General features: G+C 34.6%; 1 protein-coding gene across 3 annotated transcripts in view; it reads left to right on the top strand.

The window, feature by feature from the left end:
* LOC140148753 (ectonucleoside triphosphate diphosphohydrolase 6-like) overlaps positions 1–16,608 on the top strand; it is a 186,186-nt gene that overhangs the window by 30,260 nt on the left and 139,318 nt on the right. The gene's annotated exons all lie outside the window — the stretch shown is intronic.

Raw genomic sequence — 16,608 nt, 5'->3', positions numbered from 1 at the left:
ACTCTTTTCATAAATACTAATCTTACATGGCGAGTGATTAGCATTTCTTTGACAACTATGGTTCAATGCATAGGTGCCACGTGAACGATGAAGTGCAGGGCTATATATTCGAAATTGTATTCATCAATTGCTATGGTAGTTAATCCGATTAATTACGTCACATCGACAGCGAATAGCCTATGAGTATGGGTTCAAGTGGAACAAAAAGTAGTGTATGTCCATTGCTAGCTATGGTAATTAATCATGTTAGTGTTTACATCACTACTTCGGTAGAGAAGTGTGCCTTCTCTACCAACGCCTGTGATATAACAGGTGCAAGCGAAACAAAATTGAATGACCAGAATAGTTTCCTTTGTCAGATGAATTGATTGAAGTTTTGAAGACACTCTATTCTTGATGGGACAATAGATTCAAATATGGAATAATTATTATTCCTCATCTATTTTTTTTATTGAAAAAACTGCAATTGTGGCAACAGAACAATATTTATTTTGATTTCATCACAAGTCTTTCATTCTGGCGAGGGGTAGAAGATGCATATATTAAGTTCGTAAAAAGGACCAAGAGTATTAACTAAATTGAACACCCCTGCAGTAAGTTGGAACAGGTTCTTGTATACAACATTAAAATGCTTAGATTAGATTTGCTTCATATATTTTCCAGCACGATGAAAGTGTTCTTGTGCGGGCTTCTTGCGGTCGGAATGCGTCATTATGGCAACAGCGGGCTAGTCGTAGGGAAGGTACAACCCCACGATGAGAACGCAGTTGCCATTGTCGACCGTTCTGGCCGCAAGAAAGCTAGTCTAAAGAACGCGGCCACGGTGGTGGCCGGTCTTTTGATGACACACTTATACACATAAGTAGAAACAAAATCGTGCTTAAGCCAAAAACGCACCCTACCCACCATTCCTCAAGAATTGGGATGGCACAAAGGTGCAACATAGGTTTTTATTGCAAAGACGAGGACAGACAAGTAGTTACAACACATCTGTCTAACCGTGGGTTTCGCTATTATTTTATTTTACTAGTTTCTATAAGACCACAAAATTACTAAAAAAACTATAAAAAAACTAAAAAAAAAAAAACACAAAAAAAAACCACCTAAAATTAAAAGTAGAAAGGTAGATTTGAAGAAAGATAAAAAGAACATGTCAAAAGTTAAAAATTAAACGAGAATTAAACCGGTGCCCGGACCATGCTCTCTTTAGTTCCAAAGTCTGACGCTCTATCAATTGAGCTATACGATCCTGATATACGAAACAGTCGTTATTATGTCAATACAATTGATTGGTGTTACAACATACTTAGATGGAATGCATAGCCACCCAGTGCCAGTATATTTGCTCAAACTCCAAATACAAAAAGCAACCAATTTTATTGAGGGCGTTTCTTAGGTATATCCTTGTAGACGGGGTTTTACGGTATTGTTTTAATGTAAACTGCATTTGCCACGTTATATTGAAAATAAATAGTTGAAAAAAAACCCCAATGAAATCATACGTTTTTAAAGCTAAATTTGTTTATGACACATACACATTTTTTCCTGATAATTTAAGTAAGCACACATCAACGAAGGATTCTGTGCACGTATCTGATCAATATACCGTTTAAATTGTAATTTCCATATTAATTCCTTTCCTTCTCATTTTGAAGACAACAATGTCATTAACATAGTTAATTTTGTTTATCGGTGCAATTTGGACTGAGAACAAATATTTCAATGAATGTTTAGTTTAGCGAGCCTCTTAGACGGAAATAAATATCAGATGAATGCACAGCAAAAGTAAGCGGGGAAAATCGTTAGGAGCAAGGAAGCCAGGAAGCACATTACAAACGATTTCCAATAGCATTTATCTTATTCACCGGCAGTTTTCCTTATAACCTTTTGATTCGACACGGTAAAATATCATGTTCTTTAAAAAGGATAGCACAGATTACAGTATGCACTGATCATAGAGTACTATGTAAGCGTACCCCCAGTCAAAGTCTCCGCATCACCCGATAATGAGGGCCGATTGTTCCATGAAATGCGACAGGCGAGACTGTTACGCAATTACCGCGTATTTTCATGGTCTATCGCGTAATCGCGAAAGCACGCAACGCTCTATCGCGTATACGTGATTGCTGGCGTGATTGTTAGACACGGCACGATCGAACAATCGGCCCTCATGAATATGCGAGAACTCACCGCATGCAATACACGGGGACTTTGACTGGTGGTACGCTCTCTGTAGTACTCTGTGGCACTGATGAGATTTTTTTCAGAAGGTTAAAACATCCTGGTTGTGTTATGTTCGGACAGAACTATTATATACTAATGTTTTCATGTGAAGATCACCCTGTCAAATAGTCAGCGATTTTCTTTAATTGAAACTCTTTTGACGTGCGTGCAGAAGATGATGAATGTACGTTTTCTTCTAGTAGAAACTTTCTGCTAAGATCGAGACCCTACGGTTCGTCGAAGATCACGCATTGTGGTCAAAAGTCTTTCCTGCTTGCCTACCTGTTTCCTTGCATAAAAAGTCGGTCCGGGCACACACACGCTTGGATCGTGATGGAACCAGGCTCAAGAAAATAGCTTAAGCCATGCTTTATACTTGTATAAGCAATAACGAGAATAAAAGTAAAAACAGAATTGAAGAAAAGATAACACCTATTTATTTAATCCCAATACACGTTCATTGACTTTTAAATACCAGTTGGCAGGTCAAGTTTTTCAGGTAAAGTTGGTAGTTGTCTGAAAAGTAAGTGAATTTTAATAAACCCAATTTGAAAAAATGTCGTTATTAGTTCCTTTTGGCTGACTTTCGATAGAATTTTAGGTCAACTTACCTACTGTAATTACACGCTTTGACGGCTGTGCATATTTATAATGTCATGTTTGTATTGTATTTCATCTTACAAAGTGTTTGGCTTTTTACCATCATCTGTGGCACTGACCTATTACTATAACGTGTTCAAAATGTATTGGTCGTTTTGGCGAATGAAATAATTCAAACTTATAATTAAAAACATCAATTCAAATAAAAAATTGTAGTACCAAGAATAAATTGCAATTATGCTGATAAACATTAAACAGTTTTTGTCGTATTTTTTGTAAGAGACAGTTGTCCCGAACACCAATGGTTATCCTTCCTTTATTTCTTTTATCAATAACATCTTCCGAAAAGCGTGTAGAAAATTATTTTGCAATGTCTACATAGAAACAGGAAAAATCTGCTGAAAGTACCTCGCTCAGATTAACCTATAAATGCACACCATTATGACAACTCATTCGTAGCGTCTCTGCTTCTCCTTGCTTGAATCTTTGTACTAAATTGAAGTTCGCTTTTCACCCAGTTTAAACGGTAGGAGTTATTGATTGAAGAGAAAATTTATTCCGATTGGTATAACCCTTCTTCCTTTTTAACTAACACACGAACTACTCTATTTGATTATCATGATTTCAAAAACGAAATCACTGAAAGTGTTGAAGCACGAAACACATCTAAACCAATATTACCGTAATAATGTATGTCATTTGCAATGTGTACTGACGGGTGGATTAATCTGAAATGGTAAACTAAATTACCGCTTTTTAATCTAATTCAGATTGATCTGAATTTTGACATGCAAGGTGTGAGGGTTTTGCGCGAGTGAACAAATAATGGTACTGCTGGATCGAATTAGGTTGTAGTTTGCAAACATATTTTAACCAATCACAATGTATTAAGATGTATAATATATGTAATTTCATTATTAGCTTTAATTACCATTAAATTACCATTATTCGTTATTATTCCATTTGATATTTAATTTAATTTAAAGCTAGCAAAACGTTTATATTAGCAATCAGGGTACTCTATTTTCTGAAACATATACGGATGGATACTATTTCATTGCATTTCGCATTGATAACAAGCAACATCCTAAACCGACTAACAATTTCATTTGATGTTTAGCTACACATTTGCCAATGCGCAGAGTTTTTGATTTGAAGCACATTACAAACGATTTCCAATAGCATTTATCTTATTCATTGCCAGTTGTCCTTATAACCTTTAGAATCGAAATAACTTGGACACAGTAAAAATCCATGTACATGCAGCATAATATATTTCAGAAAGGGGGAAAAAAAGAAATATGTTTCAAACTGAGCCACATAGGTACCCTACAGAAGACATTGAAATATGTTCGAATGCCAATATTAATCAAGAAATAAAAGAGAAAACTAAAACAAAAACAACAAAAAAGGTACAACCAGACTGACTTATAACAGGACGCAGCTGTGGTAAGGAAATACACAATACACATTTTTAGGAGGGTAATCACTAATGACATGGAAAACAATATCAATGCCTTTGCAACATCTTGCTGCAGAGTCATGTTAAACATTACGTTTGTGGATCGGATTCCAAATGAAACAATTTATAACCTGACCAACACCACTCAACTTGTTTCCAGGGTGGGGACTCATCGGCTCAGTTTCTCGGCCATATACTGCGTCTTACAGACGACGATCCTGTGAAAGAATGTTTCCTTTATGTTCCACCACGTGTAGGGGAGAGAACCGGGACGGCCGCATACAATGTGATTGCAGTGTGTCTGGCGCCTCCTGGGAGATGCTGAAGGGATGCTGCAGCCAAACTAAATGGTTGCGCTAGCCCCAGATCACAAAAGTTGGAGAAAGCTTGTAGCCGACTGATGATAATGAATCACCAAAATAATCAGTGTTTTCAAAGATAAGACAAAACTATCATTGTGCAATCGCCCTGTAGAATACCATTTGTATCGTCTTGTCAATACAATACATTTTTTAATGCTCTTTCCCCCAAGAAAATTGCAGACGGTAATATCAATACTAATTTCAAAACAATCAAAATACAATCATAAAGCATCTGCTGTGAAGCAAACACTATACGGCTAGTGATTTTACCTTGAATTTTATTTATTACTTAAGTGTAAATAAAGAGTCTATTTAACGTCATAAAGGAACATAAAACACATATATAACAGTCACACTTGTAAGCAATTATTGAGATACCTTTTTACACCTGGCTACACATTCATGGACTTTACATAATGTCGAGTTACAGATAGATTTGGTAGCTATCGATAAATTAGTCGAATTGTGGGTTTATATAAGAAAAAGCGATTCGAAAATAGTGTTATTTTTACTTTTGTGGCTGCCTTTCGGTAGCCCGGTTCGGTAGAGTTTGAGATCATCTTACCTTCTGTAATTCCACGCTTTAATTGCTGTTCAAATTTATAATTTCATGATTATATTGTGTTTCATGTCACATAAGGTCTTGCTTGTTACCATCCTACGGAGCATTGACGTGTATGTTTAATATTTTCAAATAATTAAACAAAGACACAAAAATTATATTTGGTTGTTTAAACAAATTAGATAATGTACAATTATAATTTAAAACATAAATCACTTAACATGAATACAGAATCAAAAGTAGTTTGTAAAACGGGTCAACAACACACACGTTTTTTAACCGAATAAAGTGGCTGTTCCTCAGAAACCAAAATATTCATTATGCATAGGAAAGCTTGATTGAATGGAAACCATTGAAGACGTTTTTAATCATGCCTCCATATCAAAACATATTGTATTCTATTTCCATTTAAAAAATATAATATTCAGTTTTTATGTAAGTATTTTTACATTTTACAAGAGCAATGCTATAAAATTTAACCGTGTATGAATAAAATTGTAATAACAATAATAAGCCATAATGGCATCCTAAGTTTTATGAAAAAGATGCAGGTATATTGCATTCTATTTCGAATTGATTGTCATGGATGGGATGAATCGTCCCAATCCCGTGGTACTACCAAGCAACTGCCTGAAACGACTGATAATTTCATTTGAAGTTTATCTGCCACATACCAACAGGCATTCTTTTTGTTACATATGTCGCCATGTGTCACTTGAAAAAGAAGTGTGTTACAACTATGCAATCTACGAAATTCGCCATTACATGCTACAGCACAATTTGCATAGTCTAGAAATGTAATTTCTTTAAATAGGACAATAGAGTTTCAGATGAACCTCTTATCCGTAATGAGAACGGGAAAACACAGATAATTAACAAATTAAACAAAACAATTTTATTTTGTATTACTTAGTCTTGTCTTGATGCTGACTGTAAACACCATGAATCGTCAATTAGATATCATTTATTTCATGCATGTTTATTTGGTATGTTTCGCGTAAAAGTAAAATGATGCAAAAAACTGTGTACAAAAATGTTTTTGCGAGCTTTACGTTTCTCAAAGGTGTGAGTAGGTAGATGTAGGGTGGGATATTTGTGTTGAGTTTGGGTTGGTTAGATATGGTTTTTGAGGTGGGTGGAGTGGGCGGGTGTGTTCGTATGGGGTGTGGGTTGCAGGGTTGGGTGTGTGGGGAAGGGGTTGTGATTGGGTGTTTCTGCGTATAATATAAAATTATCCAAGTATGTGAAATATATCAAAGAGAAAATAAATAAATAAATACATATAAATAAATGCATATAATATATGTTTCGTTTAATATTTTAAGGTTATCCAAATTTTACCTGGAAACTCACACTCCCGAAAATTTTTTTCGTCAACGCGTGTGTATAAATGGCTTACCACAAAATGGACGTTGAACTACGTATATTCTCTCTAGTGTATGCTTAGAACGATAAATGCATTATTTATCGGGGAGAATTAAATTGAGATGAATGTTTTTTTCATAATACAAGAGTGCGCATCATTTGTTTTGTAGGGTGGTTGATATTTAAATTTGTCCTATTTTTGAAATGATTTGCATAATCATAAAAAAAGTGGTTGAAACAGGAAATGCAAATTGAAAGCACGTATAGGGCCAGGGGTTTTCGACCGTAGTATAATCTATATCAAAGCAGTATCACGACATTTGGCCTTTGAAGAAGGTATAAATGGATTGAAATCTATTCTGAGGGCTTCACAAGTTCATATTCTAATTCTACTTTAACTAGCAACATATGCGGGCGTTTAACTTTAAACGTCCTATTCTCCATTAAAAGCAAAAAGTATGATATTATGTAAAAGTGCGATAAAAATGTCAGTAGTGCATGACTCAGTTAAACTCATTAAAAATGATATCTATGGCTGAAGTGATACTATGCAATGTTGAATTTCAATATAAGGCTTGAGCAATTTTGTGACACAATGAAATAAATGTCTTGGTGAAATAGTACAAGTCATATCATATATAGGTAATCTCACACACAAAATAACAGTAATGTTGTAAAGTACCGAAGCCTCTTAAGTTTTTTAAGAATAATAAAAACACAATTTGCTTTCAGGTTTAGTAGTGGTTGCTAGTTTAGTCAGTCTTCATTTGGTTGAAACACTTTCCATGTTCTTTCTACTTCAAATCTAAAAGCAATGGATAAAGCTCGTGAATGTATTTTAACCAGAACTTTTCTTATTTAAAACAACTGATCTGCCTAAAGCAAAATTATGTTTTCATTAATCGTTCCATATTATATTTTAAAAGAAGTGGTACATTTTGTGTACTTAACACGTTAGAAAAAAACCACAGAAGGATAAAAGTAAACGAATAAATATTAAGTGGCTGAATTCCAATGATAGTCAATATTTTGTTCAAAATAATTGCCCAATAATGATATACAAAACAAACCTAACCTAATAAAATAATTGCATTTGAAGCGGATGTACTATCTCGTTAAGTTTCTTTTATACAAATATGTTCAACCATAATAAGAACATATTTGCGATTTAAATTGAGCGAATAATCAGATAGTTTTGTGAAGTACCACTGCATATAATTGTAGTAAGCATGCTTTTGTCTATTTGAAAGCATGATGTAGATTCAAATTTTAGACTTTAATTTTGAAATTGTGGTAAGTGGAATAAATCATTTGAAGTCGGCAATGGACGAGTTTGAGGATTTTTGTTGTTGTTGCTGCAATTTGGATTCACCTGAGCTTAGTAGTAATCTTCTACCGGCGAAGATACTTCAAGAATTAAAAGAGTAAAGCAGAATAAATGATCGCAGGTTTAATATTTGGAGGTAAAAATAATATAATACAGGCACTCTCCTTTCTAATATATCAAATGTAATGCTTCCCTTTAATTTTTGGATATTTAAAATAATGACCGTTAAATGTGCATAAATCTAATCAAACGGTTACAAAAATGAAAGTAATTTAAATTGGTTTAAAAGCAAATTTTGCTAATAGGTTTTTGTAAAGATGCACATGTATTTTGTCTAAAAGCATAAAACATACAATCTTTACGCGCGTGGAGTTTACAAATCGTACATTGTGTGGAAATGACATTTTAAGATCAAGGCGTGATTGTACACAATTTCAAGTAAGCTTCTTTTAATCAAGTTAGCCCCCAGTGAGTTGGTCCAATACATTAGAGCCACTTGCCCTTCTAACAGCTAACAGCATTGATTACCAACTATACTATCTGACTTTGACTTAGGATAAGATTTTTGTTGGATCAATCTAAATCTGATCAATACAACGTTTAAATTGTAATTTCCATATTAATTCCTTTCCTTCTCATTTTGAAGACAACAACGTCATTAACACAGTTCATTTTGTGTATGGATGCAATTTGGACTGAGAACAAATATTTCAATGAATGTTTAGTTTAGCAAGCCTCTTAGACGGAAATAAATATCAGATGAATGCACAGCAAACGTAAGCGGGGGAAATAGTTAGGAGCAAGGAAGCCAGGAAGCACATTACAAACGATTTCCAATAGCATTTATCTTATTCACCGGCAGTTTTCCTTATAACCTTTTGATTCGACACGGTAAAATGTCATGTTCTTTAAAAAGGCTACCACAGATTACAGTATGCACTGATAAGATTTTTTTTCAGAATGTTAAAACATCCTGGTCGTGATATGTTCGGACAGAACTATTATATACTAATATTTTCATGTGAAGATCACCCTGTCAAATAGTCAGCGATTTTCTTTAATTGAAACTCTTTTGAAGTGTGTGCAGAAGATGATGCATGTACGTTTTCTTCTAGTAGAAACTTCCTGCTAAAATCGAGACCCTACGGTTCGTCGAAGATCACGCATTGTAGTCAAACGTCTTTCCTGCTTGCCTGCCTGTTTACTTGCATAAAAAGTCGGTCCGGGCACACACACGCTTGGATTGTGATGGAATCAGGCTCAAGAAAATAGCTTAAGCCATGCTTTATACTTGCATAAGCAATAACGAGAATAAAAGTAAAAACTGAATTGAAGAAAAGATAACACCTATTTATTTAATCCCAATACACGTTCATTGACTTTTAAATGCCAGTTGGCAGGTCAAGTTTTTTCAGTTAAAGTTGGTAGTTGTCTGAAAGGTAAGTGAATTTTAATAAACCCGATTGGAAAATAATGTCGTTATTAGTTTCTTTTGACTGACTTTCAATAGAATTTTAGGTCAACTTACCTACTGTAATTACACGCTTTGACGGCTGTGCATATTTATAGTGTCATGTTTGTATTGTATTTCATCTTAAAACGTGTCTTGCTTTTTACCATCATCTGTGGCACTGACCTATGACTAAAACGTGTTCAAAATGTATTGGTCGTTTTGGCGAATGAAATAATTCAAACTTGTAATTAAAAACATCAATTCAAATAACAAAATTGCAGTACCAAGAACAAATTGCAATTATGCTGATAAACATTAAACAGTTTTTGTCGTATTTTTTGTAAGAGACAGTTGTCCCGAACACCAACGGTAATCCTTCCTTGATTTCTTTTATCAATAACATCTTCCGAAAAGCGTGTAGAAAATTATTTTGCAATGTCTACATAGAAACAGGAAAAATCTGCTGAAAGATGTAGTCAGTACCTCGCTCAGATTAACCTATAAATGCACACCATTATGACAACTCATTCGTAGCATCTCTGCTTCTCCTTGCTTGAATCTTTGTGCTAAATTGAAGTTCGCTTTTCACCCAGTTTAAACGTTAGGAGTTATTAATTGAGGACCAAATTTATTCTGATTGGTATAACCCTTCTTCCTTTTTAACTAACACACGAACTACTGTATTGATTATCACGATTTCAAAAACGAAATCACTGAAAGTGTTGAAGCACGAAACACATCTAAACCAATATTACCGTAATAATGTATGTCATTTGCAATGTGTACTGACGGGTGGATTGATCTGATATGGTAAACTAAATTACCGCTTTTTAATCTAATTCAGATGGATCTGAATTTTGACCTGCAAGGTGTGAGGGTTTTTGCGGGAGTGAACAAATAATGGTACTGCTGGATCGAATTAGGTTGTAGTTTGCAAACATATTTTAACAAATCACAATGTATTATAAGATGTATAATACATGTGATTTCATTATTAGCTTTAATTACCAATAAATTACCATTATTCGTTATTATTCCTTTTGCTATTTAATTTAACTTAAGGTTAGCAACAAGTTTTAACTGTTGCGATTTTGTAGTTCACAGCATATTGCGAATGGTAGTGAGCTTTGGCAAAAATTGCATTGCTCAATTCATAGCGAGCTTGTAGAAGAATCTAAATATCACATATTACTTTTGTAGGTCCTGTGGATCTTGGGTTATGTTGTAAAAAGGGCTGAAACAACAACACTTTTGTAAAACTTAGATAACTCATTAGCAGCAATACATTAAGCAAGTTTTCAAAGCATATGATTTGTGCTCAAAGTGTTATTTTTCAATAATATATTGATTTAGATAATTTAGATAATTGTTTTTGGTTGCTTCGACCAACAATACCTCGTCTACCCTTAAAGCTAGTAAAAACGTTTATATTAGCAATCAGTGTACTCTATTTTCTGACATATATACGGATGGATACTATTTCATTGCATTTCGCATTGATAACAAGCAACATCCTAAACTGACTAGCAATATTTCATTTGATGTTTAGCTACACATTTGCCAATGCCCAGAGTTTTTGATTTGAAGCTCATTACAACGATTTCCAATAGCATTTATCTTATTCATTGTCAGTTGTCCTTTTAACCCTTAGAATCGAAATAACTTGGACACAGTAAAAATCCATGTACATGCAGCATAATATATTTCAGAAAGGGGGAAAAAGAAATATGTTTCAAACTGAGCCACATAGGTACCCTACAGAAGACATTGAAATCTATAAGCATTATGTTCGAATGCCAATATTAATCAAGAAATAAAAAGAAGAGAAAACTAAAACAAAAACAACAAAAAAGGTACAACCAGACTGACTTATAACAGGACGCAGCTGTGGTAAGGAAATACACAATACACATTTTAGGAGGGTAATCACTAATGACATGGAAAACAATATCAATGCCTTTGCAACATCTTGCTGCAGAGTCATGTTAAACATTACGTTTGTGGATCGGATTCCAAATGAAACAATTTATAATCTGACCAACACCACTCAACTTGTTTCCAGGGTCGGGACTCATCGGCTCAGTTTCTCGGCCATATACTGCGTCTTACAGACGACGATCCTGTGAAAGAATGTTTCCTTTATGTTCCACCACGTGTAGGGGAGAGAACCGGGACGGCCGTATACAATGTGTTTGCAGTGTGTCTGGCGCCTCCTGGGAGATGCTGAAGGGATGCTGCAGCCAAACAAAATGGTTGCGCTAGCCCCAGATCACAATAGTTGGAGAAAGCTTGTAGCCGACTGATGATAATGAATCACCAAAACAATCAGTGTTTTCAAAGATAAGACAAAACTATCATTGTGCAATCGCCCTGTAGAATACCATTTGTATCGTCTTGTCAATACAATACATTTTTAATGCTCTTTCCCCAAGAAAATTGCAGACGGTAATATCAATACTAATTTCAAAACAATCAAAATACAATCATAAAGCATCTGCTGTGAAGCAAACACTATACGGCTAGTGATTTTACCTTGAATTTGATTTATTACTTAAGTGTAAATAAGGAGTCTATTTAACGTCATAAAGGAACATAAAACACATATATAACAGTCACACTTGTAAGCAATTATTGAGATACCTTTTTACACCTGGCCACACATTCATGGACTTTACATAATGTCGAGTTACAGATAGATTTGGTAGCTATCGATAAATTAGTTGAATTGTGGGTTTATATAAGAAAAAGCGATTCGAAAATAGTGTTATTTTTACTTTTGTGGCTGCCTTTCGGTAGAGTTTGAGATCATCTTACATTCTGTAATTCCACGCTTTGATTGCTGTTTAAATTTATAATTTCATGATGATATTGTGTTTTATCTTACAATAGGTCTTGCTTGCTACCATCCTACGGAGCATTGACTTGTAGGTTTGATATTTTCAAATAATTAAACAAACAAACAAAAATTATATTTGGTTGTTTAAACAAATTAGATAATGTACAATTATAATTTAAAACATAAATCACTTAACATGAATACAGAATCAAAAGTAGTTTGTAAAACGGGTCAACAACACACACTTTTTAAACCAAATCAGAAACCAAAATATTCATTATGCATAGGAAAGCTTGATTGAATGGAAACCATTGTAGACGTTTTAAATCATGCATCCATATCAAAACAGATTGTATTGCATTTCCATTAAAAAAAATAATATTCAGTTTATATGTGTGTATTTTTACATTATTTAACACGGCAATGTGGAAGAGCAATGCTGTAAAATTTAACCGTGTATGAATAAAATTGTAATAATAATAAGCCATAATGGCATCCTAAGTTTTATGAAAAAGATGCAGGTATATTACATTCTATTTCGCATTGATTGTCATGGATGGGATGAATCGTCCCAATCCCTTGGCACTACCCGAAACGACTGATAATTTCATTTGAAGTTTATCTGCCACATACCAACAGTCTTTCTTTTTGTTACATATGTCGCCATGTGCCACTTGAAAAAGAAGTGTGTTACAACTATGCAATCTACGAAATTCGCCATTACATGCTACAGCACAATTTGCATAGTCTAGAAATGTAATTTCTTTAAATAGGGCTATAAAGTTTCAGATGAACCTCTTATCAGTAATGAGAACGGGAAAACACAGATACTTAATGAATTAAACCAAACTCTCCTAAACAGTTCAATGTTAACCTTGTTCCATATTTATTTAATTTAATTTTGTATTACTTAGTCTTGTCTTGATGCTGACTGTAAACACCATGAATCGTCAATTAGATATCATCTATTTAATGCATGTTTATTTGGTATAATTCTCGTAAAAGTAAAATGATGCAAAAATTGTGTGCAAAAATGTTTTTGCGAGCTTTAAGTTTCTCAAAGGTGTGAGTAGGTAGATGTAGGGTGGGTTATTTGCGTTGAGTTTGGGTTGGTTAGATATGGTTTTTGAGGTGGATGGAGTGGGCGGGTGTGTTCGTATGGGGTGTGGGTTGCAGGGTTGGGTGTGTGGGGAAGGGTTTGTGATTGGGTGTTTCTGCGTTGAAAAATAATTTAACAATACATATTCAAACTAATATAAAAATATCCAAGTATGTGAAATATATCAAAGAGAAAATAAATAAATAAATAAATACATATAAATAAATACATAAAACAGCGTAATTATGTTATAACAGCATGATTTATTACTCGGAGTTTCACGTCTTCACTAGAAAAGTATGACAGCGCGCATGTTTAAAAACGAATGACACAGTATATACGCACGCATGTTTAGCGAAAAACGCGATGGGCGCAGCAACTACGCATGCAATGAAGTGCGTAATTATTTCTTTTCATACACGCATGCTCGCAATTTTGAAATGCGGAAAACAAATGCACGCATGTTTAGCGAAAAACGCAATAGGCGCAGCATATACGCATATAATGAAGTGCGCAAATTATTTCTTTAAAATGCGGAAGGCGCAGTAGGCGTAGCAACTACGCAAGTAATGAAGTGCGCAATTTATTTTTTCTTTGCGCGGCTTGGTGGTTTCCGACCGTGTCGGCATTTTGAGATGAGTTCGGTTTTATTATTGAGGGTGTTAGGCCCTTTCGCACGCAGTATTTCTAATTTCTCTTCAATGCATAGGTTGCATTGTCCTGAGTCACGTCTGTGTGTGGTTGATTCTTTCAAGATTTCCCAGTGGATAGAGTAGTTACTTCCTTTTCTTTTAAGTTGCCATACATATTTTGAGAGTTCTGTTTCCTTCTCATATTTGTCATGTTTGAATGATTTGGTGTGGTTGTTGAACCTCTGTTTAAAGGTTCCGCCTGAAAGTCCTATATAAGATTTAGATTCTGTATTCGAAGTTATACTGGCTTTATATACTAAAGCACTAGTCATGCACTTTCCACGGAGGGGACAGGTTTCTTTGACTCTACAGTTCATACTGCAGTTACTGTCCGTTTTCCTATACACAATACACAGTGCTCTCACCATTGACGCGTGACCTCTACAAACAGTGTATGTTATAGGTATATGGGCATTGCCTAGTTAACATCACTGTGTGAAAAATAACCGGCCAATATTTAAAGTATTCTCCAAACTTCTAGCAAATATATGTCTCTAACATGACCTAAAATTACAGCTAGGTTAGATGTTCAGAAGGGGCGCATTTTCGTAGAATATGAGTGAGGGCAAAGCATAGTAAGATCATAGCTAGCCAACTCCCCGTGTTAATTGAATGGAGATTTGACCGAAAATATTGAGCTATATTGGTAACGGACCGCTCCGTTCTGAAGGTGAAAAAAAAAACGGTACAAGCTACATTTAAAGTATTGTATGAAATTCTAGAAAATATAGTTTTGTAACATGTCCTAAATTTTTAGCTAATTTAGGTGTTTGGAGAGGGTCGCACTTTTGTGTTTTAGGAAGGATATGTAAACGACAGATAACACCAAAAATATGAAGAAATTATTTCCAAACCGTGTTAAGTCAACAATCATTATGTTGCTCATTTTCAAGAATGCTGGTTAACAAAAAGCAGGTCATTGTCTCATTTCGTGAACAAAGGTACACATACCATTGTTTCCTTTCGTTTCCTTTATAATCGGTTACCCAACTGAAGCTATAATACCAGCTTTATTGTGATATCGCACATGTAAAACAGACACATGTGCACAACCAGAGAAGATCCGATTTAATCAGTTGAGCTGTTTCAATGAGTGTTATCTTGGTTTAATAGCTTTTAATGGGGTTTAAGTCCTGCAAAGGTCGAGATGAATTCTACTGTAGACATGACTGCATCATGTGCAACTTTTTGTTGATGGCACTTGGTTGGCTTTTTTGGTGATTTGTGAGTTGTGGGATTTGATGATTGATTTCATATTTTTCATACAACTGTAGCTGATTTTCACAGTGTTCCTGTTAAATATTTTGTTGAGTTTGTGTCCACGCGGGAAGTGCTTGGCCAGAAGCTTGATGAACGTACTCCCTACATTTGATTTCACGGCTTTGTTGTACGGAGGGTTAAACCAGATGACTTTTCTGGTGCGGCGTCTTTTCTTCTTTGCTGATGGTCTTGTATCATTCTCCTTGGTGGTGTATTGAAACATATATATGTTTCGTTTAATATTTTAAGGTTATCCAAATTTTTGAGCTGGAAACTCACACTCCCGAATCAATTTTTTGTCAACGCGTGTGTATATATGGCTTACCACAAAATGGACGTTAAACTACGTATATTCTCTCTAGTGTATGCTTAGAACGATAAATGCATTATTTATCGGGGAGAATTAAATTGAGATGAATATTTTTTTCATAATACAAGAGTGCGCATCATTTGTTTTGTAGGGTGGTTGATATTGAAATTTGTCCTATTTTTGAAATGATTTGCATAATCAAAAATACTGTGGTTGAAACAGGAAATGCAAATTGAAAGCACGTATAGGGCCAGGGGTTTTCGACCGTAGTATAATCTAAAGTCAGCACAAAAAGTAACTCAGCTGTTATAAATACGCCTATAGATTCAGAACAAATGATTGTTTTCACAATATTTCAACATAGAGAGAAGGATGATTTATTTACACGATTTTTGATACCCCATTCGTCAAATGCCGTTCAATATTAACAACACAGTAGTGCTTTTACAGAAAAATACCCGAATTTAACAGTTGCAGTTTATAGCGATCAATGGTTATAATCATATATGATAATGCCAGCACTGTAAACACGTAAAGCCCGTCATTCTTCGCGCTTACTTCAAATCAATACAAATAACTGCAACTTTTAATTTGGGGTATTTTTCTTTCAAACACTGCTGTCTTGTCAATATTGAACAAAATTGGACAAATGGGGTATCGAAATGCGCGTAAATAAATCATCATTCTTTTCATGTTGAAATATTGTGAAAACAATTATTAGTTCTGAATCTATAGGCGTATATATAACAGCTGAGTTGCTTTTTATGCAGACTTTATACCAATGCAGTAACACTACTATTTGGCCTTTGAGAAAGGTATAAATGGGTTGAAATCTATTCTGAGGACTTCACAAGTTCAATTTCTAATTCAATTTTAACTAGCAACATCTGCGGGCGTTTAACCTTAAACGTCTTATTCTCCATTAAAGGCAAAAAGTATGATATTGTCAATTTGACAAGTAATAGTGCGACAACAATTTCAGTAGTGCATGACTCAGTTAAACTCATTAGAAAATAATATCTATGACTAAAGTGATACTATGCAATGTTGAATTTCA

This window comes from Amphiura filiformis, chromosome 1, assembly GCF_039555335.1.
Source record: "Amphiura filiformis chromosome 1, Afil_fr2py, whole genome shotgun sequence".
In the NCBI taxonomy this organism is placed as follows: domain Eukaryota; kingdom Metazoa; phylum Echinodermata; class Ophiuroidea; order Amphilepidida; family Amphiuridae; genus Amphiura; species Amphiura filiformis.
The sequence above is the reverse complement of the archived record's forward strand: the minus strand, read 5'-3'. Positions and strand labels throughout refer to the sequence as shown.